Here is a 24,290-nt window from a genome sequence, read left to right on the forward strand (position 1 = left end):
TTCGCCCCTGCTGTCTGAAAAAAACAAAAGGAGAAAAGCTAGTCCATATTAGCAGCGGATATATCTTCTGGGCAGATCTGAAGTGCTCTGAGACCAATGGCAAAACCTCTCATTGCCTCCTCTGGCTTTTCAGTCAAGCCCATCCGATATAAATGAGTCTTTTACCTCCATGATTAGTGCCTTGCAGCAGATGATGAAGATTCAGCATATCTGTTTTGTCTTCAAATTTCCAAGGCTTTCTGGTTCTGTCTGTTTTCACCTGAGTATTCAGCAAACAGCCTAGCACATCACTGTTTGCTTTTGGTCATTTGATCTGTCCTTTGGGTAGTAGTGCAGGCGTTTCTCATTTCAGACATCCTCATTCACAGCGCACTGCAGCACTTTCCCAAAGCTGGTTCATACCCTTAGAGCAAAGCAAAGAAGTGGATTTTAATTTTGAGTTGCAGCTGCTGTTGTCAAAGTTCAGTGCATTAAGCACGGATTTTGTTTTCATTGTTCTCTCATAACACCGGGAACTACATTAACTACAAAACACATGTGCTTAATGTAAGTAAAGTAATGGAGAAATATATTGTTCTTGTTATTTGAAATGTCACACAAGATCTTGGATTCATTTCAGTAGCACAATGAAACCAAGCTGCACTTTTCACAAAGGCACAGTTTTAGATGCCTAAAATGAATAGATGAAATGTTCTTTTGTTTTCTTCTACTGTTCACAGCAACACAACAAACACCTGACTCCATGTTGGAGTGATGATGATCGCTTCCTTCTTCTAGCTGCCTGCTGTTTCGTGCCAGTCCTGGGGCGAGGAGATTTGATGACACCCCCCTCATTTACAGCCATATCACCTCTGTTCAGTTTGACATACTTTGTTTCCTTGCATCGTCATTTACTCATCTGTTTTCTCAATTCAAAAGCCATTACACTGCAGCTCACAACAGTATTAAACTAGAACTTGAATAAATTCATATGGCAAATGCAATGGGTCTGACAAAAGCCCTCAATATATGTAAAGGGCATTGGACATACAGTAAGGGGCAACTTGCCCAGGTGGCTAATACAGAAAGAATAGGGCTGGGTTGGTCACATTTGTGAAGCTGTTGTGAATAAAGGTTTGCAGACTGTAATGTCAGCCTCCATCTTTGCCCCTCTGTGTTATTTGGGTTTCCATTGGTTAAGATTATCTTTTCTGCTCTACTTTCTGAAGGTTTTTCTCGCTGTCTTCATTCCCTGGCCTTGTTATTGAATAGGTGAGATAATATCAGAGACAAGCTTACTGCCTGGCTGGAAAAAAAGAAGGGGGAAGTCTGGTGTTTGCTATGGTGTAGTGTTAAGGTTTCTTCAATCCCTTGAGTATCACTTTGGCTGCAAAAGGGTTGCAGGGGAAAATGCTTTTTGGAAGCTGCAATAATCCTATTATTTTTTCTTTTTTTCCTCATCCTTGAATTTAAAATGTAGGTTCTCCAGGACAAACATAAAAGAGCAATAATATAAACTGTTGTAAAGTTCATCCTGTTTATCTGATTCTCCTCTTCCACACAGACTTATGCAGTACAGCTCTGTCTGTGGGCATATACACTGACATATAGGCACATACATATGCATGTTTGTAACTATATATATTTATTATACTAATACCTTTTATGCATGCCATAAAAATGTCAGTGTATTTACAGAGTTTCAAGATCTCACCAATCCGCTGGAGCGCTCTCTTTCACATGCTGCCCGCAGAGCATTTACAGCTATGCTGCAAGCATCCACAGGGTGAGAGAACAGCAAGTTCAAGCTGCCGGTCTTGTCTGTAATGCAGGGCTGTGGAAGGAGCTTGGGTCGCTTTTGTCTCTCCCTTGTTCTGCACAGGCCGAGAGAAGCCCACACTGATTCTGTCCAAACCTTTCCAACGTGTTGGGCTCGGATGCTTGCCTGCAGGGTGTCCAGGAGGCCCCGGCTGGGCGTGCCGTGCCTCCCGCAGCTGCACCAGAGCACCCCGGCATGTCTCCTTGGCGCACACCTTTGCCCTCTGCGGGAAGCAGGAGTAGGCTGTTGAGTTTCACCTCTCCAACGCAGGAGCAGCTAGTGGTGGCAGCATGCCGTGGAGAACGGGCAGATTTCTGAGAAGCTTTCAACCAACTGACTCTGAGTTAAAAGCAAGGCCATCTTCGTGACCAGAATTATAACGCAAATCAAAAGGCTGTCACCTCCACCCATTTCCAGTGGCAGTATTTAAGACATGAATATTATGGAAACCTTTTTAAAGTTTAAAGTGCTGACCTGAGTGTTCACTCCTGGAATCTTATGCAATTAGGTATCTAAATCTTGTTAGTGGTAGATTCCCTCATTGCAGGAATAGTATTAAATCAATATTTGAACAACTGGCTACAAATGAGGAAGTGGATATTATTGTATTTCCAAGCAGAGATTTATAATCAAATAAAAGTTCTTTTTATGGCCTGTAAAAAAGGATTTCATGGCATCAGACCAGTTCCTAATAAGCAGATGTTCATGGTACAGAAAAGAAAATATCTTTGCATTTGGCACACTTATTGGAAGTGTCAGTCCAAAAGCCAAGGAATGAATACAGAAAGCAGAAGAATACAAATGGAGCTGCAACTATTCAACTGTTATTTCTGAAACAAATTTTCAACCCAGGCCAGCTCAGCAGCAGAGTTCTTCGGTTGCGGTTAGGGAGCATTCATCGCCATGGGCTGCGCTGCTCATGCTGAGGATTTCAGTCTACAGTGTGGTCAATCAGGCAGCATAAATCAGCTGTGATGTCACGTACAAATCAAGTAGTCCATCAAGCAGTGAAATAAGTTATAAAAGCTGGACCAAATATGAAAAGACCCTGTATCCCAGACTGTGCGCACCTGTTCTTACTAGTCCAGTTACATGAAGTGCAGAAACTGTCCTTTGGATTTTCAGTGAGCCAGATGGTAGCAAGAGAAGGGTTCCTTCCTTGTAGGTTTTGCAGACTTTTGCCACAGGGTTGAGTTCCCGACATTCCCATCTCCATCTCTTCTAGACATGAAGGCACATTCCCTCCTAAGTGTTTGAAAGCTTTTTTGCAAGCCTCCATTTTCATACCTTTGTTTAGCTGTTGCTTTTTTGCTGAAACACTTCAGAAACACTATAAAACCAAAAAGCACTCGAAGGCCATAACTGACTGTAAAGGCTCCTCAGCAATGTATGGACTTCCTGTGAGCTGACTGCAAGAGGGCTTTCAATGAATAATGTCATCACTTTTCACTTGCTTTTATGTACTTTTCTAGAGAGCAGAGTCTGAATGCTCTTTTAGTCAGTTCCCAAGGTCTGCTTTAGTGCTGTCTGATGCAGTGTGCATATATCCTGTGGAAGGCTCTCACTGTACAGAAGTTTCTTACCCTCATACCAGCTGTTACACACAGTCCTAATTGTAAACTAATTTGAGTTACTTGAAACTGCAGAGATGTGAGAAGAGATGGGATGTCCCATAGATTCCCATACTTAGTCTGGACTAGTCTGACTGAAATGCAGATGTAAGCAGCTAGAAAAAGATATATAGGCTTAGTATCCTGCTTTCATTCTCACTCAGCTTTGCCTGATTACAGAGCCTGGACAGACACATATGAAATATGAAGAATGTCTCTTTGCCACCTTCTGAGTAAATTATTAGTCACTCATCTAAGTGATTGGTTGAATGCAGTTTTGGACCAATGCCAAGAATTTGATTCCCCGAAGTACAGAAGTTCAGATTTTTGGTACACCACAAAGGACAAGTTTTTTGACTTGTCCAACATGAATTATGACACATTGCAATCCAGATGTTCTTCTTATACAGGCAGGTTTTTGAAGCCTGAATTCACAAATAATGCTGGGGAACTACGCAAACAAACAAAACATTCCCGAGTAGTTTTTCCATAGAATAAGTAACAGAAAATCAAGCTCCTGGTATAATGTAATTGTCTGAACTGCAATCCTTCTGTGTGAGGCAGTGGATGGAGAAAATTAGGAACTGCATAATGAATGACTTGAAGAAGAGTAAGTCGTTTTCACTCAAATGTAAGGTTGAGAAAACCTGCACAAAGATCAAGAGAGAAGGAAACAGGCCTACACAGTACTTTTTCAGACTTCACTTTTTAGTTATTTCCTAGCCAAATTAATAACACAGAGACTAGTTAAAATAGTGTAAGATAGAGCCACTAATCATCACTGAGTCTGGCAAAACTGATGCTAATTCAACAATTCGTGCTTCATGGTAGTTCCCAGTTCAGATTGATATTTCATGTCCATGATAGCAAATTTTGTGCCCTGTGTCTGAAATACCTAGAGCACTGTGTTCTCATAGAGAAGAAGGGCCTTTTGTTTAAGCTGTGTATTTACAAGGAACAGGTAGAGCCAGGTTGTGCCTACAGAAAGATGATCCAGACCATTCAGGGAGATACAAACACTGCTTTTTGCTCACATTTAGGCTTGTCATTGTATTCTTGAATCTTTCTTTCCTTTGCACTATGATAGGTAACATCACATGTTAATGGAGTAGGTCTCTGTATTGCTACTGGGAAAATAGGGCAGACTTAAATATTGGGAGTGCGGAAACAAAAACAAAACAAAAGACGATTCCAAAGGGTTTTGCAATTTTGGACACTCTTCATTCAAGCACCATATGCTCAATATCATGGTCACCCTCAGCAAATTCTGGTATTTCAAAAGCTGCCTCCAAGTTAGCTTTTTAGTACTGCCTGCTGCGCTTTCCCTTGGTATTGCCATCTAAAAGCCTAAGTTTGGAGGCAGCATAACAGCTTGAAGTCTTGGCAGTCCTAGCTAGTACTTTCCCTTTCCATTTCCATTTCTCTTTCTGTTTCCCTTCCTCTTTCCCTTTCCCAGTCAAGACTGGGATTTGTTCTCCTAGAGCAGAACCTGGGACAAAGGAAACCTTAGTTGAAGATCGAAAGGATACAACTGCTTGACAAAGACAAAGATAGACCTGATGGCTATAGCCCATAAAGCCTCAAAAATCTCATGAGTTAATCACATAACTGTCAAAAAATATGTAATTTGCATGTTTTCAGGCCAATCCACTGAACTTACGCATGATTATAGAAATATTCAGGCAACAGCATTAGTGTTCATGCATTTGACTTTTAGGACAATGCTGCTGTTATCATTTATTTTGACCTGAAAATCTAGTGCTGCACAATGATCAAAAATAAATAGTAGCAAGCTTGGTAGACCAATTCTTGAAGGTTCATCCTCCAATAAAAATGGTGTGCATGCATGTGTGAAGAAAGGGACGTTGGGGTGAAGGGAAGATGTTGGGGAGTTAATGAAAACCTTTCTGACTTGAGTAAAAAGACAATAACTCTAGACATGGATCACGAGTAGGTTCCAACAGCAATAAATAAAGTTATCCTCCTCTTGTTCTTTTACCACCTGAACCCCAAAAAGTTGAGCGTGGTACAGGATCATTAGGTGACCGTGCATGTGAGGAGAATCCTGTCTGAGCAGTCTGCCCTGAGCAGCACCATAAATGCTCTGTTGCTGTGTGCTCTGCCACAGCAATTCAGCATTTTTCTCCACACTTAAAATTGTTCCTTTAGCTACACAATAAATTCTTATTCCAACATAAACGCAGTTTTGATATAGCAGAATATTTTTAAAAATATTCTTTTTTTTCCCCCTGTACCTTATACGCTGTATTAGGTATTATTCTGTTCTCAGATTCCTCTCTGGGTTATGGATCCCAGAGCCTGCTTTATGGCACACTTCCAAGTGAATTTTTCCCTGGGTTACTTCCTGGCCTGTGCCACCTGTCCTCATCATCCAAATTGAGTATTAACTTTTCCATAGAATTTTTCATCCATAAATACCAAAACGCCTTAAAAAAGAGAAACACCGTTATGCATGTTTAGCAATGGTGGGAGAACAGAGAAAGGAGCAGTCTTGTCTGTGGTCACAGCATGAATTACAGAGAGCTCGGAATAAAACCTTGATTTTTGACACCAGCAAGCGGAGCTAATGAGGTCAGGGCTGTGTTGTGCTGACACAACCGTTGTCCTCCTACTTGTGAAGCTGGCATGGGTGCCCAGTGGTCAGATTTAAGCACTCCTCTCTAGCTCACAGTCTGTGTTTCCAACCCTGTGCTCATAACACGCAGTATAACTTCTCTCACACACTTACTGGGATTAAAAAATGCTTAAACTAGTCTTTATCTCCTCAATGTATAATTTGCAGAGTTGGTTGCAAAATAGGAAAGCGCTGGGGTATGAGAGGCATAATAGAAGAATGTATACAGGTTAAAAGGAAAGAAAATAAATAATGATTATGAAAAGGGTTTTTTTTAACAAATTGAGATGTTTTATTTCCATTTGTTATTGTTAATCTGTTATTTAGTGTATCGCAATTGGTTGTACACATAGATGCATACCTCCTTAAGTGCTGCAGGGCTGAAAGCTGCATTGGATATTACTGTCTTCTCTTGCTTCCAGCCAGTAAAAAGAGCTAACAATCTCTTTTCTATTATTTATTTAATGTTTGTTGTTAAATATTGTTAATTATTAATAGTGTTGAACTGTGATAATAACAACAATAGAAATTATACTTATGAAGTTACCAAACATAAAACTGTAACCTTTGGGCAACGGGCAAATCATACTTGGTTACTTAAAGGCTTTAGCATTTATTTAGCATTCATGAGAAATATCTTTGTTTGGAATAAATGTCAGTACTGACAATATGATAGTAGTAGACAAAATGCCTACTACTCGGAATGAGGGCTCCATGCAGGATGCTCATTTAAGATTTGCCACTGCTTGGCTTCATGCTTAAGCTTTCCTGCTAAAAATGGGCCATCTGGAAGAGGATGTTTAATTACCTCTGGGAAAGTAGAAAAGAAAAAGAATGACCTGAGTCAGAACTGATAGCGAAGTGGAAGAAAATGATGGAGTGTATCTTATTGAGGTTTTTCTCATAAATGTGTATATATATATGGTTTATATACATATGTATATATGTATATATACATATATAGAAACAGATAGGGAGCGATCTGAAAGGGAGGGAGCTGCGGAGGAGGGAAGGGTGTTGCACTTTGCATGTGAATCCTGCTAACCTCAGGATTCAAAAGAACTATATCCCTGGTCGTTAACTTTTATGAAGTGCTGATTTCCCTCTTGGCTTCTGCCAGTCTATCAGCCCTGCAGCGAGGGCTGCCTTTCTGCACGCAATTGAGCCAAGTAATTGCTCAATGTGTTTCTCTCCTACAACGTTTTCTCACAACCCACCTTTCACCATCTACGTGATAGCTTTGCAGACAGCCTCTGTCTGTCTGACTGAATGACCACTAACAACCAAACCGTCTGTAAGAAGATGTAGCATTTTTTTCTGCCAGGACTTAGAAAGTTTCTGGTACATTTAGTACACATCTCATCAGGTGTACGATGCAGCACAAAACCAGCACAAAGCAGACAGTTGTTCTCAATGCCATGTATATATATATTTATTTATTTATACACACACACACACATACATACATATATATATAAACACCTTGTGTTTGCAGCCTCTTCATTCATTATAAATTACCTGATGGTGTGTCAAAAGCATGCTGTTGGAAAAGTGGAAGCCAGCGGTGATGGCGTTCTGTACAGTCATTTTGAACAGTTTTTGTGTTGGTTTTTAGGAAATAAAATGGTTCTGAGAAGAGAAAATTTTGACTATCCCATCTTCAGTCTTTTCTGACTTTTTCTGGGAGAGCTCAGGTGAAGCTCATGACTGAAGTGCAGTCATAATTTTATGACTTATTGCATATACAGTCTAAAGTCTCAAACAAATTGAAAGTCCGTGCTAAGTGCTATGTAAATATATAGGAAAAGGATATTCCTATGAGCTTGCATTATATGCAGATGAAAGGAGGTTCTGAATGCCTCTTTCTAGGTAATTAAGGCACAGAAAATGAAATGACTTGTTGACAGTGACCCAGGGACTCAATGAAAAAAAAGCAAAACACAGAACAGAAAAAGGCACTCATCTGTAGGGTCCTTTGAGGGTGCCTTTCTCATCAGATCATGCTTTCTTCAGTTCGCGTAGCTTAAACTAAGATTTCCAAGTGTTTGAAAGCACGAGAGCAGCGCGGGGTTTGAGAGAACAGTGGCCCGAGTTCAGCCCACCTCAGCCTGGGCACCGGCGAAGGCACCCGGCGGGCGCCTGGGCTGCTTAACGGAGGGGAAGGACGCATTTCCAAGCGGTTCGTCTCGGGGCGCGAGGTGGGCTGCCTCCTTCTCGGCAAAGTCAATAGGCCTTTTCTTTTTTGTGTTTCACCAGGAGGTTTAAAGTCCCGCTCAGATGGCATCCATCGACCGTGGGTAGAAACAGAAGAGGAGCTGAAGGTAAGGAAGCCGTCTTTGCGGCTAGAGCATACAGAAATTTTTTGACTCTTCGACAATTAGATGTGAAGCTTTAATAGAACAATTTTCTGTCAGGAAAATGGTCAGCAGCTTTTCATCAAACATTGCAAAGAAACATAGAGTAAAAAAGAGATTGAGAAAACGTATATATAGCTTTGGAAAAAGTTATTTTTACTTAATAAGGATTTGCTCTAGAAAAAATGAGGGAAATGAGAAAAGGGTATGTTTTCATACATAGAATTAAAATGAAACCCTTGGAAAATGGGTATTTAAACAATTTAAATAAATGTCCCTCCCACAACTTTCATTTTTAAAACATTTTGATTAAATATTGTTTCTCAGTTACTCCTTGAAAACTGAGAAAAATACCCTTTTTTAAGCCAGCACTATTTTTGCACCTTAAGTGCTAAATTTGCTTCTGTAGCCTGAATACTAAATCTCTACACTGAAAATCAGAATTTGGTTTGGGCTTTATGAATTTAAGAGGTAAGCAGAAAAAGTGTAGCACAGTTAAGACTGAAATGGACTGAAAAATTCCCCCCGTGATGTGTGGAATAGAGCCTCCTGCAATGCTCAGGACATAATACAAACCAATTTATACTCCTTCTGACCCATTTGGAGTGTGTTGTTTCTGTGCCCCCTCGTTGTTCAGTGTTGTTGTACGCGGCCAGCAGACCGTCAGCGCGCAAGGCCGCTCTATCTGTGTGTGTGTGTGATGTATGAATGTACATTGTACATTGTACAAGCGATGTATGAATGACTCCAAATGCACCACTAAGTGTAAAAATGCCACTTTTTCTAAAAAGAGAGACGTTTCTCCAAATTGTATCAGACCAATTCCCAGAACGGAAGCATTTCAGCTCCTGCTCCTGCTGAAGACCTCAGTCACAAATGTCCCTAACTGGACAGGGGGTTTCTCCTCTGCTTCCCCGCCCAAAAGAGCAGCACCTTGTTTTTGTCCATTGCCACCCTCTGTCCTGACGCAAAGGGAAGGTGAACTACCCTGAGGCTCTCTGTCAAGGAGTGGGAACCAGCATACTGCTTCTCCAGGAAACCTGGCAGTGAATTGTTCCCACAGGGAAGGAATCTAATGATGCTATAATCCTCCTGCAGTGGGAAGAAGCTGATATTTTAGGCAACCTTCCCCTTTTGATACAACCTTTTTCCCCCTTCTGCGTTGGAGGATTGTTTACATATGTAATAATAATAAATCCCATTTCTGTATCTAAGAAAAAGAAACAAAACTTTTTTTTTCCCTCTGTGGGCTGTGACAGCTGAAAATAAACCAAGCTGGCTGCCTCTGGGGATTTATTGAACTTCAAGTACCCATGACTCATTCCATGATTAAAAAAAAAAAAAAAAGAATACCTCTCCAACTGGCAGCATGTGAGCCCGAAACAAGGTTCTCAGTGCTGCTGCCTGGCAGGAGAGAGGAAGAACAGAAAGGCTATACCAACACCAGTACAAAACACGGCTCTGTTCTGCTTCCCACCTGTCTAGTGTTCAATGGAGTCACTACCAGAATGTTTAAAAAATGGTATCTTCTTTCAAGAGGTTACATGTAAGAATTTGGAGTCAGCTGTGCAAGCACTTCACGAAGACTCTCCATGCTCCAGAGAGAGTGTGGATGCTGTTAGGTGGTGGGGATAGCAAATGCAGAACAAAGATGTGATTAACAGCTGTTATTTGGAATGTAAAAGGAAAAAGCAACATGTACAGTGAGACTCCTTCCCTCTAATTCTGGCAAGGATGGGAGAGAAAGAGCTTCACACCTAAATGAATGGAAATTGAATAATGTGCAGGGAGCATTTCCAGGCGAAAGGACCAGCAGTGCTCAGAAACCAGGAGTACTGAGAAAACCCTGCCCTACCCTCTCTGAGCAGCCACTGAAGAGTTAATCCTGCTTCTCCACTCCTAAAGGGGGAAATCAGGATAAAATGCAGCAGCTGTGTGAGACCTCCTTAAATACACTGCTTGCCAGTGCCCTTGTACAGGGTGCCTCTGTGCAGCATGGGAGTGGGGTCTGGGTTAGCTGTGAGCTTTTTTTTTTTTTTTTTTTTTTTTTTTTTTTTTTTTTTAAGGCTTTGCTGCCTGTTTTCCTTCACATTTCTTTTTTCTTATTTTTTGCACACACACCAGTTTCATTTGCTGCAGCCAGTAGAGCATGAATCTCTTCTTCTGACTGGGGGCTTACTGCAATGGTGGGCTCCAGCTGTTTATGAGCCACTAATGAAATCTGTAAGCATTTTTAAATTGTTTGAAGCTTTACAAGTAGCAGAGGGGTGTTAAAACAATCTGACTAGGCTGAGGAGATTAGAAATGTAGAGAGAATTTAGGAAGAGAGCAGGAAAGGGCTGCAGTTTAATATAAGAGCAGTTAAGGAGTGAGAGTAGCCTACAGTTGTCAGTGGGTGAAGATGCCTGGCAAGCAAGGTCTGATTCTCCCCTGGCAAACCTGTCCGCAGTTGCTTAGTTTTACCCATGGGACAGGCTCAATACAAGTTTCTGGTGACTAGCCAGCTAGGTCTAAAAAGCAATGTAGTAATAAGAAGGATGATGCCTAGTTACAGTTCTTGTTCAACTACTTTTTATTTATTTGGGGTAGCAGAGGCACCTTATTGAGAACCTGAAGGGAGATGAGTGGGAAAAAAATTGAAAAGAGATTTTAAGGGGAAAGAATGACTCACATTTTATGAAGTCTTGAGCATTTTTTACTTTCCAGGAGAATATTTTGTAGATTACTCACAAAATAATTCTTAAAAGAATTTATAACCAATTAGTAGCATGGTGGTCATCTGTTTCTGCATTTTATGCCTTCATGCCTCATCCTACCAACCTCTACAATGCAGAGTAGGGTGCCCTACAATCCCCTGCACTATGCTCCAGGGATCGTGGGCCAGAGGAGCTGAGCAGGGCAGTGGGGGAAGGTGCCCTGTCCTCTCCCAGCGTGGCTGCTATGGCTGGTGCTGCTGGGGAGCCCATGGGTGGCCACAGTTCAGTGAGTTGCTGTAGGAGCACAGGTGATCTGGGTCTCTCCAAAGAGGATGAAGTGGCTCCTCCTCTGTATAGCTGTGGCTGTAAAGTGGTTTGGGATTCATATGAAGCCTTGGAGCTGTTCAAAGAAAATAAAGATAGAGAGGGCAGATGAAACACTTACGGAGTGTGAAGAGATGATAGTAGTAATGGTCTGAGGTGGGGGGGTTGTTATTTTGGGGGGGGGGGGGGTTTGGACAGTGTTCTTGATCTTTAAACTGCTGTGCTTGATGAAGGGGGTGAGGGGGAAGAGTTTGTATAGGGAACCAGATCCTGTGTCTAGTAAAGCTGATAATACCCATGGTTGTAGATATCATCTATAAAGGTTTTGGTCCAAGGGAGATGTGAAGGACTGGAAGAAAAAAGCAAGAGAGAGGCTAGAACTGAGGTCTTTTCTCTCCCCTTCCAGCCCAATTATTCAATAAACTGAAAATGTGACTTTTAACTCTCCTCTCCTGTCTTTTGACTTTGAAAAATCCACTTCTAACAGACAATCATGAGTCTCTAACAGACAATATGATGCTAACAGTTGATCTAATGGGGTCTTCTTGATAACAGGAGCCATTAGGCCATGAAATCAGATTTCCCACACCTGCCCATCTGCTATGAGTCCAGCATCTTTGGATAAAGCATGTTCCACCCATCTGGCATTCATCTGAAGACATCAGACGTCCACTAATTCTGTAAGTAGTTTCTTCTGAATTTTAAATATGGGATAACATATCTATAGAACCTACTAGAAAAGGCACCTAGTAGTAGAAAGCAATCGTGTAACTTTTATAGAATGCAGAAATAAAATGTGAAGTAGTCAGAATAATTAAATGAAATTAAAATTCAGGTCTAGCTTCATCCACCCTTGTTTCAAAGTCTGTTGTCATAGCTACTGCAGTATAAGCTGGCTCAGTATGTTCCCCTTCTCTTTAAAGATATACTCACCTTTTTAAGAGAGATAAAGTAGCGGATCCACTGTCCGGGCGGGAGGTTGTCCTTTGTGCATCTACATTTCAGTTGTGAGCTATTATTTAAATCAGTGGTACTCAACAGTTAGCAGATAAGATCTACTTATTCTTCAAGAACAGAACTCTGGAAAACAGTTAGGCACATATTAATGTAAAATATAGTGCAAAACAGTTGCAAGCTTCAAAAGGGTCAAAATTCAGCATGACTAATTCCTTAGTTGTTGATGTGAGCTATGTAAACACATGGTGGCTTCAAACTTTTGGCTCCCAGGAGCAACATAACGTTTCAGTTTCTGGACTTAGCAGGGACCCAGAAGTTTGGACATCTCTGAAAATACAAGTCTTTTAAATGAGGTTTAAACTTTTGACAAATACCTGGGATTGCTTCAATCTTCATTTGTACTGCTTATCCTATAATCTGTTTGGTTGTTGGTTGTCTGAAATATCTCCAGAATTAATTCTTGTATTGCATTTCTTGAAAAGTCAATTTACATAAAACATATTTTGCTTTGGTAAAAGAGCTTTTTCTTAGGTCAGACTGGAAGGTGAAAGTTAATGATTACTTTGTTGCAAGCCAAGCACAATTTATCTCTGTCACATCTGTCTAAATGGATGTGGATGTCTGGCCTGGGAGTTCTCTCTTCTACCATATTGCTCCTCTTGTCACTTTGTCCTCTGCAGGACTTAGGTTTCCATGAGTGAGTTCCTTAGCAGCTCAGCATAGCACATGTTATAGATGCTGCCTCTTAGCTGTCCTATGTCCTGTCTTTCTACGTTTGGGGAATTCCCTCCAGTCAAGAATTACTCTGTCAACGATATGGCAAATAGTAGGTCCTGGCAAATATTTTCTCTACAATTGTTTTAATGATCTGTCAGATGGATCTCAAGAAGATACCAAAAAAGGCATGTCTTGCTGTGCAGATCTGACATACCAAGACTACTATTTTAGCCTCGAAATACCTCTAAAACCCATGAGTCATCCACGAGTGGATGACATATGCTGTTCATGAGCAGGCATTTTTTTATGTTTTTTTAGGCATTTTTTCCCCTGTTCAGTGTTTTTGAGCAATGACAGGGATGTTTTGAATCATGGTTTTGTCAGATTTTAAGTGTTCCTGAAAAACCATAATTTTGTATGCATTATTTTCAACAGTTTGCAGTCATAATAGCTGTTCATACCCTCTATAAGGAAACCAGTTCCTATAAAACTAACCCTGAGAAACAAAATGGGAGGTTAATCAGCTTCAAGACAGATTTCTAGAACTTCTTACTAAGCAATTTTCTGATAGGAGACAAAATGGTGATTGGGCAAAATACCTGCATGCAGATAATCCCGAACATGAAAAATCACATGTTGAAGCCAAAACTCATGCTGGATTGTAGTTTATACTCTCCCTCAAAAGAGGTATTTTAAATTGTTTGAAGTTCATAGGCTTGCTCACTGACTTAGATATATGTATACTTCACTGGCTCTGGACCTAATTAAGAAAATTCAATCTTTTTTTTTGCCCTTGGCTTTTCTGGCTGATAGTGCTATAGTAATTCATGTAGACTCCATCTCCTCAACTTTCACTCATTTCTGAAAAATGAGATAATTAACTCTGCTTTCTAGTGTACTCATTCAGTGTGGGTAGAATGGTTCTTCACATGTTGTACGAAGACATGGGGAGACATTAAATTAAGGTTGAATACAGCATTTTACATATGGCAATAATTACATGTGGCATTTCACTGGGTATGAAATAATCAAATAACAGTCTACAAGTAAAATTTCTGTAAATTTCTCAGTTACAGTGTTCTCAGTTCTGGTACTTGGCCTTCCTTAATCACAATCCAACAAATACACTGCGTTGGTTGACTGCCTAGGATGCACTGCTGGTAATTTTTTTTGTTTTGTCCAATGAAAGTATGGTCTGTCTTCTAAAGGCTAAGTATGGCTGTTGTCCAGTACTATGGGTAAAAGGAAGGAAAATTCTATCAAAATAGGAATAAGCATTTTTTTATTTTTGTATTTTGATGCGTGGGGGTTGTTGCTGAAATGCTGTCTTAATGAACAAGCTTTAAGAAAAGAATCATATGCTATAATGGGACTGGGAAACGTTATCCTACAAATGCATGTACTTAGGCACGCAGGCGCCCACTGACTTCTTGCACAGAAAAGAATATTTGTTGGTGTTAAATGAAACTTAATGGGAAACTGAATCGTTCTAGCAGAATCAGGGTTTTTTTTTATACCATCAGCTTTTTGAGGACACAGATTATGGGCCATATTTTGATTTCACTGATGTTAAAGCAATGAAATTGCTTCACTTCCATCTGTACTCTCCTTCTCTCAGTCACTTTTTTGCACCTAGCCTAACATGAATGGGATGCTTTCACGTACATCTGCTGCTTGAGATCTGGATAGAAAGATAGGTTTAGCAGCCCAGGTCCCCTTTCTCCCTTCTCCCTTCCTCTTTAGGCAGCATCTCTTTAGTCTTTGGAGAGCTGTATCAGCTTTTCTGAGCTCCCTTTGGCTGGGTGGCAGCAGGCACACAAAGGCTTTCATGGCAGATTCAGCTGTAACGCGGCTGAGAGGCGGTGCCCTGCTCTCAGGAGGATGGGGCTAATGGAAATCCAGCCAACCCAGAGAGTAGCTTGATGTAAAACACTTGTACAGCACAAAATGATTTCACATCACCTGCAAAGAGGGCTGGAGAAGTATATGCTTGACTGGTACAGAACGACACTGGGAAAAAAAGACAACTGTGCACCAAGGGCCCTCAAGGCACAATACAGCCACACTCTTTCTGCATACAAGCAGGTTCCAGCTGCTGTCAGCAATGCTGGTGCATTAGCACAGTACACAACTACACACTTTGCGAAAGCTGCAATTTCACTGGAAAAGCTTTGAAGCCAACTCTAATGAGGAATTTTCCTTGTCAGCTGTCTTTGTGTTGTTCTGAAAGAAATATTGTCCCACCAAAAAGCCCTTCAGGGAAGGCTGCTTGTATCTGGAAATGCAGGCTTTGGATCAGTGTCCCTCTTCCCTTTCTAAAGAGGAAAGACCAGCACCCCCCATTGCCTCTCTGACATGGCTCCCAGGGACATCTGTATTAGCCACCTCCCAGCACTCTTGAATGTTGGTTGGTCCATGAGATGAAGAAGCCCCTTTTGGGAGGGAAGATCTTAATGGGGATGTCAGAGCAGACTTCTGCTATTTCAGTTTTGCCTTCTACAAAATGAGATGGCCAGAGAAACTTTTGGCTGTAGCAGTTTGGCAATACTTTGCTCAAAATCTGTCCCTCAAGCAAAACATAACTGCTGTAATAACTTCTATGTTCTGCCTGATTTAGTAGCATTAAGCCTCCCTGGCCTTATGAGACTAGGCCAGTAATCTGTAGTAGATCCTCTCTAATGGTGTTCAGTGTAGTTCAGAGGTGGCACTTTCTCGTCTTATGCTTGTGTCTCAGCTCATTGTTTTTCTGAATTTTTGTATTACTTTTTGAAATTCTTTAATTCTGTCTTACCTTTCTTGCTTTTCTTTCCTTCTCTGGTCAGATTATGGAATAGTGTGCTGCAAAGGGGCAGAAGAGCTCCCCGTCTTATAGATATGGGATAGCATCACTGCCTTGAAAAATGGTATAGCTGGGGCACAGGAAAATCAATGACGTTGCTTGAGTGGGTGGAGAAGTTTCCATGAGCTGTACCTGGAAGGAGTAAGATGAGGTTGTTCCGGCCAATAGCTGAGCTAAATGCTAAATAAAAAGTGATTTCATTTTCTATGTTAGATATTTCCTGGAGCCTGCTAAAGACACTTTTTGGACGGTTGCACTAGACTTTTGTAGTCAGATCTCTAGATATTGAAGGATTCGGCATATGTTTGATCTTTTTCTTGCTCTAAAAACGATTTACATTTTCATGAACATGACTTGTTTTTTGGTGGCAAACAGCAAGCGAGCTACTTTCCTCCTCCCTTTGAGAGCCTGTTCATAGCATACCATTTATGAGGGAAAGTCCTCAGGCAGTTGACCCAGGTAGGGAGAGATTTAAAAAAAAAAAAACAACTAACATATCAGGAATGAGGAACAAAAAAATTTGTAATTGTTTTCTAAAGGTGCAGTTAAGGTGGGAAAAATCATGAATCTTTCCAGGTGCAACCTGGAAAAGGGAGGAGTGACTGGAGTTGCAGGAGACAGCACAACAGATGCATGTTGTCCAGAGCCAAAAGTCACCTGTTTAGAAAACATCACTGGCAGTACTTGGGAAAAATTACCCTAGTTATTACTTTTGGTTCAAGAATATAATGAATTCTTCCCTGTCCTTCATTTCATGCATTGCTTATAATTTAGTTACTCATTGTGTTCCCCCCTCCACCCTTTTAATTTTCTCTCCTGGATGTATAATCCAATATTTTCTTTGTTTGTTTTTTGAACATGGCAACTTCCTGTGATATTGCCGTTTCTTTAAGGCACGTTATCTACGTGAATGCCCTGTCACTGTTCTTCCAACAGCTATATATGTAACTTTACCTTGTAGGTGTTTCTTGCACACTTTTCCATTGTCAAAACATCACAGCATTTTGCTCTTCTGTATTTCCCTCCAGTTATTTCACTTTTGAAATCTTTGTAGAGTCTCTGAATAGTGAATATGAACATCTACTGCCCTAATCTTGACCGTATAGCCCATAAAATATACCACGTTTCAGTCGGCTGTTTGGAACTGCTTTTGACATGTTTTCAGTGCTTTCCATCACAAGCACATGCTGCTTGTCCTTCTGCCGTTTCTTTTTCTCCAAAATTTTCCTGTAGCACCTTTCCTATGTTCCTGCATGTCAGCCTGATTGCCGTGTTAGCCGCTCTGGTGGCCAGATGACCAGTACAGGTCTTCCACCAGCTCACTCTGAAACTTTGTGCGTCCTTACTTGCAAGGTGCAGTTTTTGTCTGTGCTAGCTGCTTAGTCTCTCAGACTCTCAGGAAAACCTAAAAATTGCTGAAAGAAAATACGCAGAAATACTGCTTGGTGTGATGGAAGATGGTGCCTCAGCCAGCTCCTGGTTGCCTGCATGCGCGAGCCACATCAGCTCGACTGTAACTGAACTCATTACTTCTCCTGAGAAGGTGAAGCTTTCTCACATCAGCCTCCTTGCCGTCACAGTCCAGAGCTTTAATAAGAGAGCACATCTTTTTTCAAACATTTAAGATTAAGAGATTAAAAACAAAATATCTTTGTGTGATTAGCTATAGCTGGACTTCTACAGAAGGAAGTGTTTTCTTGGAAAAAGATAGGTGGAAACATTATAAGCACATTCAACACATCAATGATGAAGCCACTGGCAGTTTAATAGTACCAGTTATCTTGAAGGTGATGGAAAGAAGGATGTTTGCAGGGTATAACTCAAATGATCTCTGGTTAGTCCGTGAAAAAAGACAGCTTTTATCTGAGGTGTTTGGGAACCACCCCAATAACATAGGGAGTCTAGATTAGTAGTTTAGGTATCTAAGTTAACCACCAACAACTCAGCAAGTGCTCCTTGATATTTTCAGCAATAAAATGTTTGAATGGATGATTTTATGTGGGATGTTGTTTTTTTAGCTATAGAGTGATTTATTATACCATAGCAACATCCCAAGAGGCCCTCATCAGTTTGAAGAGATACTGCTCACTTGATCATTATTATTTTGCGTGGTTGTTTACCATAAATTTAAGTTCTCTTTCTAAATGGCATGTCCCAACTTTGTTTTTTTAAATCCTTTAATGTTTTATTAAGGAATTACATTCTTTGGCCTTGCACATCCATTATATCCTAAGTGTGATGGGTATATACAGGCATACTCACCTACTGTGATCCCTGCAGAAGTGTAAATAGTAATTGTTCTGTACCAACAACAGAATCACTGTTCATGTCTCAATTTCATTTGCAAGTGTTAGCATACTTTTTGTTTTTTTCTCTTTCTAATACAGTAGAAATGCGTCACATGTAATTTATCAAAAACCCTTTGTGGAACACAAAAATTCTCTCTCCATCCCCATGCTAGTTTCTGTTCAGAGCTCACATTAGTAGATGCCCAAAGGTAGTGACTGCAGACAATCTAATGAAGTAGCACGATGGCATAAAGTCAGTAGCACATTTTGGAGGTGCGTGTTTGTCCCTGTACAGGTGTATTGCCTCTTTAAGAGACATAAAGCTTTTCTGTCTCTCATCTGTGCAGCTCACCCATACCAAGAAGTGTTCAGCAAGGCTGCACTAAAACCTGTTCCGATCATTCCGTCTTCTGATAGTCTGTATTGCTGGCAGTTGTCTCAGTCAAAGTAACGTGTGGCATGAGAAGGAAACTATGGCATTCATACAAGTACAGCGAAGAAGTGCAGCCTGTGGGTTTCTTTTAACCAAAAGCATTGCAGAGAACTGAGCTAGGCATAAGGGCACTAACTGATCCTATCCTGAGGCAGGTGGGCAGTTTCTCAAGGAAATTACTTAGTTTTGAAAACTTACTGGAAGGAAAGACGAGGATAGATACTGAGCATGGGTGCCTTGTGGCAGGGTCATGTGAACAGGCAGGAAAAGTCCCGATAGGTTGCTTGATTACTTGAGCTTATTGTTTCCCAAAGAATAACAGCTTTGTACAAAGTAAAATCTTCTGAGGAAGGAATCGGGAACTGAGATGACCAATAAGCATATAAGCATGAAAAATGGCTCTTTTGCAGGTAGGATTGACACACTGAAGAACAGGATCTTAATGGGCAATTTAATACTAGAAGAAGTCATCAGAATAGCTGAAGAATGTGACAAAACCAGAACAGATATAAATAAATTCTCATTAGCACCAGTTCTGACATATAGCTGGTACAGGCAAGAAGCACGTGCGTGCATCCATGACTGGCCGTCACCCTCCCCTGTCTGGCACGGCCCGCATCGCAGGCAGCGGCAGCGACCGCCCCACGGGGCGGTGCTGGGAAAGCTGCTGCAGGGCAGACCGCTGCTGCCAGGCAGGCAGCAAGAGCAGCGCCCGCTGCTCCGGCACCTGGAGAGGGTCCCCTGCGGCGGCAGCCGGGCGGGGAGGGTGGTTCTGACTGCCGAACAAAAACGTCATCGTTCTTTTTCTTCCCTACTATCTGAGAGGTCTATCAAATTCTTGGCTGACATCAAGAAAAAAGTAAATAGCATCTCGGAGATGAAATACAGGAAAAGTTTAGCTTGTGGTGCAAATACCTTTTTCAGAGAGGTGGCAGAGAAGCCGTTTGCTCAGCATAGTGGGAACTGCACTGATAAGCGCAGGAGAAAATGTCACAAGCTAGGTGCTGTGTGGCACACACATCGCAAAAAGAATGGCAGTGGAGAAAAGGAGAAGTTTTTCTAATATGAGTATGTTGCAGCACAGCATACCTGGCCATTGCAAAACCAAGCCCATGTCCCACGCCAAACTGCCTGCTGTTAAGAATAAGGGCTGAAGTGGGGGAGGGTAATGAGATGAAGGAACCTTTCAGAGGTGATGGGCGACTACCTTACGAAAGAAAAGTTAGATGTGAGCCCTACCTGTGAAAATCCTCAAAAGTAAAATAAAAGTAAAAATACAAGAATGAACAGAGTTTATCCAAACAAATGGCACTTCTCTTCACAGAAGTATAAGAACTTTTATTTATACCAGGCTTGGTTCGATGACTGGGAGTCTACTATCTCATTCAGTTTGATTGGACAAAAAGAATAAAAAGAACTTACCACTTCCAAAACTCTGTTTGGAAGATGACATTTCAAGAGAACATCTTTTGGTATCCCTTCTGCACAAGAGATATTCCAGAAATCATACCATTTTTGCATATGGCAGGATCAGAAAGGAGCACAAGACAAAAATACCTCTATGGCTGTAGACGAAGGAAACTTTAAGGTAAAAATGAAGTGCAGAGAGATGAAGTCAGAGCTGAACAAATGAATTACTTGGGTCACATGTTAGAGACAGGAGTCATTAGACCAGATATGAACAAACTGAGAATAGATTAACTAAAAACAACTACCTGTTCTTTCTGACCTTTGGAAATCCAATCAAGAGCACTGATATACTGTCAATATTATTCTAGATAAGTAGAAATCACAGCACTTCTATAACAAATTAGGGAGAAGGAGTTGTGTGTGGGATCTTTATGGAGTAAAGATAAAACAACATTAGATAACAATGCTAAAAATTAATGTTTCAGGAGTAGCAGCTGGAGAAGTATTCTTGCAAGAAGGCACTCTGGTATTTGGCTCACGAGTGCTGGTGTCAGCTCTGCTATCCTTAGGTGTTGTTGCTGGATGTCAGAAATGTGTCAGTGTGTGCGGGAGGGGGTGTGTTGTGTGGCCACACAGTTAAAATATCACAGAACTTGCAAAAATATTCTCAACAAAGAACTAGCTTTTACATCATTGAGATTTCTGTGTTTGATCTCAGTGCCGCGAAGCTGAGGCTTAACGTGTAATATTGTCTTGAAGAGAATTTGCAGTAGCAGATCAGCTTTTGCTGAGGTTTCAGAGAGGCTGAAATAAAACAAACAAGAACAAGATAAAGCCTGGAAGACTCAGAGGAAGAGGTGAATGAGATATGACAGTAACTCTTTTGTATAAAGATGTTATCAGAAATAGCAAAAGAAATGGAGTAATTACCTATGTAATTATTCTGGAAGCAGTGATGCAGTCAAGGTTGCCTATAATGAGCTCAGATCAAGGTAATACTCACCAGATGCATGTTCATTATGGCTGGTGGATCTGAATACACCCCTGAAAAATTTCATAGATTTTTTCAAAGATTTGCAGTTCATCCCCCCACATGGGCTAGCAGAAAAATAATCACACAGCCCATGAAGCAGATTCTAAACAAGGGTAGAGGAGGTGTTCAAAACCTCTTGGTTTTCCAGAGCACCCAAACTTCACCTGTGCAGTCAGATTTTCACCCATGTAGACATCATGAGCATGATGCCAAGATCAATAATACCTGCAAGCATCTCCTGATTCCCAGCATTACAGATCGTGGCAAAAAGAAAAGGGGGTTGGATGGAGGAAGGCAGCAAAGATTTTGCTGTAATAAAATGCCACAATCTGAAATCTTTCAAAAGAAACTTCAGAATAGGGCTGGGAAGTTTGCGTTGCTGTGGTTCGGTAACGGACCGGCCGAGGCCACATGAAGGTAGATGGGGAAGGAGCATTTATCTTAGTGACATGTCAGGCACCTGAGGATTGCTCTTATTAGCGCAGCCACACTGGATGGTGAAAATAGTGGCCGGAGGAGCTGAAACAGCCACTCAAGAGAGCACTCGCTGTGATCCCAAGAAACCATTAGCCACCACCCACTGCTCAAAGAGGAGACACTGTGCAATTACAACTGCCACTGCACGAGCACCAGATGCCACTAATGGCTGTGTGCCTGAGCACAAAAAGCATCGCTCCCCGCACAGAGCCCGGAGAAGCCCAGCCCAGGGTGCGAAAGCGCTGTGATACTTCCATGTGAGATTAATATGCAGCTTCATTAGTAACAGCATCTCCTACCTGCCTGTGTGCTGAGAGTGGATGTACTGTATTTATGCCCACTGTGATAACTCAAGATTAATGTAATCAGGTCTGCAGTTTTCTCTCTGAGCTTTAGATCAGCCCTATTTTGTTTGGTAGCCTGGTGTCAGTTCACTAATCATGCCTGAGCATCCTGTGAGTTCCCAAAGCTCATCCTCACCCACAGACAGGAAAGGTGGCTTTCCTGCGAGGGAGAGGACTCACGGCCCAGCGAGCCGTCACCTAAAGCACCTGCACTTCTTCCCTAGCAGCCCTTGTGTGCCGAGAGTCCTTCCCAGTCAGTTGCAAACTCCTGGAGTACATTTCTGCAGTGACTTCAAGTTAATGTAAGTTTGCAAGGCAAGTTTGGTAAAATGGAAGGTAAATAAAAACAATAATAATGAAAAGACTGTAGCATCCATAATAGTGAAGATGCTGCTATCAGGAAGAACAAAAAAGAATTTTTTTTGTACTGAAGAAGAAGAAATTGTGTTCAAGAGGGGCCTGCATATATCAGTGTTTGTCAGACTTTTGGGGGAGGATTTAATGTCATTCTTTACGTGGTGATGTCTAGGAAAGCAACTACCTTCATTAGGGAGCGTTTTAAGAGGTAGGAGGTGAAGAGTAGACAAGAATCTTGAGTTATGAGAATTCAGATATTTCTAAGCTCATAGGGCTTCAGTTAATAGGCTTATGAATATTTATTGATAGCCTGATAGATAAAATGAAAATTTAGTTGCTTCACCATGGACAAATTTAATTTGAAAGATCTACTTCTCCACCTCCTCCTCCTCTCCTATAGACTTTCATTTACAGATACTGAAATCAGCCCAAGCATAAATAGATGTGTAAATAAAAGGGCTTTCCACATTACCTATGTGCCAGAAGCAGCTGTGTGCAATAGGAGCAGGGGGAACCCTTGGAGGTTACCCTGTTACACAAGGCTGGCTGCAGAGAGGGAGGGAGCTCTGAGCACTCCCTTGGCCCGCTAGTGCTGAGGGTTCAAAAATTAGGTTTAAAGGAGAAAGGAGCTATTGAGAAGGCAGTGGAAGGGCCCGGTTACTGGTGTCAGTGGCGGGCTGCTCTGCAAATGTCATAGTCAAAGAAGGAGAGGGGCTGAGAGGTGGAGACCAGACCAGTGAAGAGAGACGGGAGACCTTGGCAGCTGAAACGTATTTAACCTGTGGGCTCGGGAACTCTCTACTCTGTCATCTCTTCCTTCCATTTCTGTTTGCAATGAACTAACCCGCTGTGACGTGGCAGGCTCTTACTGTCTCTTTCCTTGTGTGGCCTTTGAAGAAAAGTATGCTCACCTAGTAAAATGCCTCTGAATCTTATTTTCAAGTTACTGCTCACAAAATTTTCCAGATAGTCTGTTCTGTAAACTGAGCTTTCTACAAGTAGATAGGGGCTGGGCACAGTAACAAAGGGCACCTGTAACATTCATGGGAGTAGGCTGCAGTCCTGACTTGGAGCAAGTGTTACAGTTTTGTCTTTCCCTGATGTATTTCTTTCATATTCAAACTTCTTTCAGTATCTCCATTCTTCTATTAGAAAACCAGTTGTCTGTTGGCTCAGCTGTTGTTCGGTCATTACTCAAAGTCACGGCAGTTTGCTGCATTCAGCGTCTGCTCCTAACCGATTCGTGTTGCATCTCTGAGCCGTCGTATACATTGTGTGAGCTAACTGCTTTGTGCCCTTTTTTTTTAAGCTCTAGCACCGCCTCTCCCAAATAAATATAATACTCGTGGCAACCAACCTCAAGATAATACCCATAGTTTCAAATATCAGTAACCACTCTATTAAGAGCAGTTATTAGTCATGATAAATTATGCATGCCCTGAGATGAGCAGTTTGGGAAGCGTTTAGGTTTCTCTTTCACCAGCAGCAGTGTTACTGTCAGAAGATGATTCTGTTGGTTGAATTTCTGTCATTTCTTGGGGCTCAGTTGTCTTAGTTTTACGTTAATTTTTTTTCTAGCTTGGACTTCCTCTGACTTTCAGCTCATCATCTGCATGTGTCTAAGAAGGGAGCTTTTTAGACTTTTTTTTTCTAGGTGTTGTGTAGGGTAGCCACAGCATATGCCTGCAGAACTCTCGTGTGAGATATCACAAGTCCTTTCAATCACTGTTTCCCCGTTTAATTACCCATAGCTTCATTTTCATTGAGTCTCTTGGCTAGTGGTGTTATCCATAGCACAGGCTATTCCCATTTCTGTGGATCCTGACTTTGAGCTCTGCAGGTGACTTCTGAGCAAACACCAATCTCTTCCTAAAGACTTAATTTGGAGCCCTGTGTTCATGGCTCTGAATTCTCTGCCTCCATGTCCAAAAGCACAGGCAAGTTTCTTGTTAGGGAATTGTGTATGTTCCCAAATTCCTAAGACAGGTTCCTGAACTTCAAAAGTCCTTCCCTGTTTT

The 24,290-nt window shown here is 41.4% G+C and overlaps 1 long non-coding RNA gene across 2 annotated transcripts in view; it reads left to right on the forward strand.

Moving 5' to 3' along the window:
• Positions 1-24,290, forward strand: part of LOC112993271 (uncharacterized) — a 436,804-nt gene that overhangs the window by 288,669 nt on the left and 123,845 nt on the right. For both annotated transcript variants that reach the window (XR_010389663.1, XR_003261690.2), the window contains 2 exons: positions 8,300-8,364; positions 11,973-12,097. This is a non-coding gene — a long non-coding RNA (uncharacterized LOC112993271). The remainder of the gene's footprint in view (positions 1-8,299; positions 8,365-11,972; positions 12,098-24,290) is intronic.

Source organism: Dromaius novaehollandiae, chromosome 6 (assembly GCF_036370855.1).
Source record: "Dromaius novaehollandiae isolate bDroNov1 chromosome 6, bDroNov1.hap1, whole genome shotgun sequence".
Lineage (NCBI taxonomy): Eukaryota > Metazoa > Chordata > Aves > Casuariiformes > Dromaiidae > Dromaius > Dromaius novaehollandiae.